This window comes from Morone saxatilis, unplaced genomic scaffold (assembly GCF_004916995.1).
Source record: "Morone saxatilis isolate NCDOM2014 unplaced genomic scaffold, NCSU_SB_2.0 Contig10, whole genome shotgun sequence".
In the NCBI taxonomy this organism is placed as follows: Eukaryota; Metazoa; Chordata; class Actinopteri; family Moronidae; genus Morone; species Morone saxatilis.
In genome coordinates, this window is record NW_023339652.1 from 2,518,150 (window position 1) to 2,522,581 (window position 4,432).

The 4,432-nt window shown below is 38.6% G+C and overlaps 1 protein-coding gene across 1 annotated transcript in view; it reads left to right on the plus strand.

The window, feature by feature from the left end:
• Positions 1-4,432, plus strand: part of plxnb2a (plexin b2a) — a gene marked incomplete in the record, with an annotated part of 172,717 nt that overhangs the window by 34,704 nt on the left and 133,581 nt on the right.

Below are 4,432 nucleotides of genomic sequence, written 5' to 3' on the forward strand. Positions count from 1 at the left end.
GCTCTCTGCTCCAGTGATGACTGTCAGTGAAGTCACCGTTGAACCAGATGTTTGTACAACCTCCTCTACTGTGACTGACTGTTGGGCCGGCAGGAGAGACGCTCCCTGGTGTGTGTTAGGATTTTATAACTGAACTATGAGCGGGACGCACCCTTTAACTTTCTCCGTGTGGAAATTGGATGATCTAATATCACAGACGATGAAGAAAGGCATTAAACGTGAGACTCATGTAGGCTGATCTGGAACAAATATTCATATTGAACAGCCACCTCCCGTTTCACTTTTCAACAGAACACTAAGTCATGTTCAGCCGTAATAAGTGCCATCCTTCTTAATTTGACCAGTAAAGGTATTTTTGTGTCGTTCAACTGAAATGAAATTAAGGGTTGTTGTTGTTTTTGAGCCATGCTAGCAGCTGTAGGGGCGGCACTGTTGGTTGGTTGGTCCACTACTTTGGCCCAGATGGAAATATCTCAACACCTGTTTGATAGATTGGTTGATTGTTATTATTTACAGGTATTGTTGGTCTCCCATCATTTAAAAGTTGGCTAAAGGTGCAGACAATCAGAGTATTGGGATATGCAGAACTTCTCAGAGCTCAGTTTGAGTCTTCAAATGTCTTGTTTTGTTTGACGAACAGTCCAAAACCCAAATTTAGATAATTTACAATCCAATAAAACCAAGAAAAGCAGCAAATCCTCACGTTTGAGAAGCTGGAACCAGCAAATGTTTGGCATTTTTGCTTGAAAAATGATAACTACTTATTTTTCTGTAGATCAACTGATTGAATTAAACAACTACTTTTAACATTAATGAAGCTTAAGTTTACAAGATGATGTTTGTTGATGATAAACAAGCTTCACTGCATGTAAAGCATCCTGTAACAACAGATTACAGTTGCTTCCCCAACAATAACAGACAATTTCCAAAAGCACTACCAGCTGTTTAACGTAACCAACGCAAATAGCAAACATACGTCTTTGAATGTAAAAGGCACAAACACACTCTCCTTCCTCGCTCCAGACAATCCTGCCAGTTAACCTTTTGACCTCTTCCTCAGTAGTCGGCCGGTTCATTGTTGGAGTTGAGGGTCACGACCCTCAAAAGACCCTGAGTGATCCCTGATGACTTTTCCCTGTAGTAGCTTTGTCTCCCATATAATGCTCAGACATGTGTTCCCTTGTAAACATGTGCCCCTGTACAAAGTCATAAAGCCAGAGGTCAGACGTGTTGAGAGTTCTCTGTGGCTTTCTTTGTCCAACTGAACACAGGATGAAGATAATTAATAATGAGTTGGTGTTTTCCCTCCTAGATGCCTTGAAAATGAACCCATTGCTATACTGAGCAATGTTTGACTGTTTTAAGGGTTTTCAGGGTTGATGCTAATATCTGTTTGCATGTTAAATAAGTAGATGATAAAGTTTGATCATTGATTTCAGTGGGAATATAGAAATAGCCAAACTTCTCTCTGATGGTCTTGTTTGTTTATGTAGGTTATAAACAGGCATCAGTATTAAAGACTGTTTCCTAACCAATTTAAAAACTCCTTGTAGTACTTTTAACAAACAAAAGAAGCTTTCAATATGAAATTGAACTAATTTGCCGATATATTCGTGGAATCGACCAAACCTAATAGCTGCTGGAAATTGGAAAGGAAAACTGAAAATGTTATCAACTTTGTATATTTGGGTCAGTTAAACGATAAACCTGTAGCACTGAATTATACACTGTCCTGCTGCTGGAAGAGCACCAGATGTGGAATAATCCAACACTAAAACCAAAAAATGTGCTATTTGCTGCTGTTTAAGTGACCTTTTTCTAGTGAAACTATATTTGTGAGACATTGTTTTCAGTAGGAACCAATGGGCTTGCGGCTGAGAGCCACAGACACCGTTGGGAAGTCAGAAGTTATGTAGAGACAGTCTAACACATTGTTCATTTTAGTCTTTTTAAGGGATTTGTTAGCGATAAGAAATTGATTCTTGATGCATTGAACTGCTTCATACTGTGAAGTCAGTTCAGACCACAGTGTCACAGCATGATTCTGCTGCTGTGTCTATTGTAAGGTTCAACACGGTATCCTTATGTTTACTGCAAAGTCCAACAATAAAGAATGTCAGGTTTATTTCGGGTTTCTCTCTTTGGGTTGTTATTGTGGTGCAAGTTGCAGTTTTCTTGCTCGTTTCCCAACCTCGTTTCTTCATCTTGGTTCTCTCTGGGTGTCCACTCCCCTAACAGAGTCCTGCCCCTGTACAGTACAGTACATTACATGGGAAAAGGGAAAGCCCCTGTGGTCTCTGAGGAATACTACATGGCTTTGGTATGACGAAACAGGAGTTAATTAGGAACAGACGTACTTCTCTGCACCACTGCAAAAGACAAATGACCTCTGTAGGGACCTTCTTCTGTGATCCTTCCCTTCCTCTGAGTGCATTTACATGTTACATGTCTGTCTTTCATAAAGGGGGATCAGTCACGGCTGTATGATGATGTTAAAAGTTATGAAACATAACAGATAAATTGCTCTTACCTGACTTTAGCTGTCTCATCTACAAGTTTGAAATGTGAATTTAAAGGACAATTCTGGCTATTATTTTAACTTTGATCATATTTTTGTAGTTTTGGTCCTGCAAGGATTAGTCGGATAATCGATTATTAAAGTAATTGATAATCTGTTGGTAGGTTTTGAGTAATTAAAAAACAAAAGACCTGATTCTCTGATTTCAGTTTCTCAAATGTTAATATTTTCTGGTTTCTTTAGTCTTCTATGACAGTAAACTGAATGTCTTTTTTACCATTTTCTGACATTTTAAGGACAAAACAACTCCTCAATGAATCAAGAAAATGATTGTTAGTTGCAGGCTTATAGCTCATAATAACCGTAACATTATTTTAAATGCTTTGCTTAATACTAATTTGCTTTGCAAACCATTTAAGTAGTGGTAGTAATGTAGATAACCTACATAACTAAATAAAAACAACTTACATAACAGTCCTCGACACCAAAACTGTGATTTTCAAAGAGGCTCTTGTGTATAAGGGAAGGTTTACTAGCTATGTTAAAACAGAAGATGCTTTGTTTTCATGCTCTGGATATTAAATAGTGCTCAAATTTAACTTTAAACAGGTAGCATTAACAGCTCTGGTCTGGATCTACCTGCTGTATCATTTCATTCCTCTGAGGATTTGTGCAGGGCTGTAAGACTTAAGAAATAAAAATACAGAGCAGATATATTTCTTTCTATTCCACTTTGTAGCTCCTAACCTCTGCTGACTCATTCCAGCCTTCTGCTCAGACTTTGTTTATTGCCTTTTTCTGTCCGAGGATTATGGGATTTGCCGTTTTCTCAATGGATGATACATAACGGCAACACCAGAAACGACAGAATCAGTCAGGAGCTGTGAATGTGCACCACATGATGAAATGCATCGGTGCGGTCAGGCATCGCGTTTTGATGACACACCTTCGTATTCAACATTTCTGCTTTCAAGTAGGAAAGAGAATTCTCTTTGTTTTTGGAAAAAATCTTGTTTCCCCCTTTGGGATATGACTGAGTCCATTTTTAATGGCAGTCTCTTTTTTTTTTGTCTCGCATGAAAGACAAAAAGTCTTTGTTTTCACATTGGCATGCAACTGTTTGCCAGTGGCTAACACAGAGGAGGGATGTTCAGTGGCGTGTTGATTTGCTTTCTTTATCATCAAAGCAAAGGAGTTCTTCCACGAGTTTTGCCATTGATCTGAAGTGGGTTACCAGTGATCTGCTCTGTGGAAACTAATCACACTGGGCTTCTTATTGATTCTGAAGTCTTTTGGTCTCTTTCTAAATAGAGTACACCAAGATTTTTAAAGAATTTATCCATTACTTATTCAGAAACCCAAGAAATTCATGTGTCCCTAGATTGTTGGTTCCAGTGCTAACAATATAGCACTCTTACAATGAGAAATAGATGTAATAGTGTTTGTTATAGTGGACAGCCTGTGGATTCTTTTAAAATGATCTAATATTACATTAAACACAGAGAAGCAGCATTTAGCTGAACCACAGAGCTAAAACAAACGGTCAGAAGATATTACTTTCTCCCACTTTGATAACCTTTAGGTCCAGTTCGAAAAACTTTGATTTAATCCACAGCCTTTCACTGAACCTTAAGAGTTCCTGAGTGTCCACTTTGAGCCTCCATTCTGAACCACCTTTGATTTATTTTTCAGTAGCTCCAGGTCTGTGTACCTCTTTGGTCCACAACTGCCCTCGCTGCATCTCAACAACAGTTGGATGCATTGTCATTAAAGATCCAGTGTGTAACATTACCTGAATATAGGAATCATTCCTTTACCTCAGAGTCCACAATGTTGAACCAGCATGTTTCTAGCCCAGAATGGACAAATCAAACACTGGCTGTAGATAGGGCCTTTTGTGAGTTTTGCAGTTTC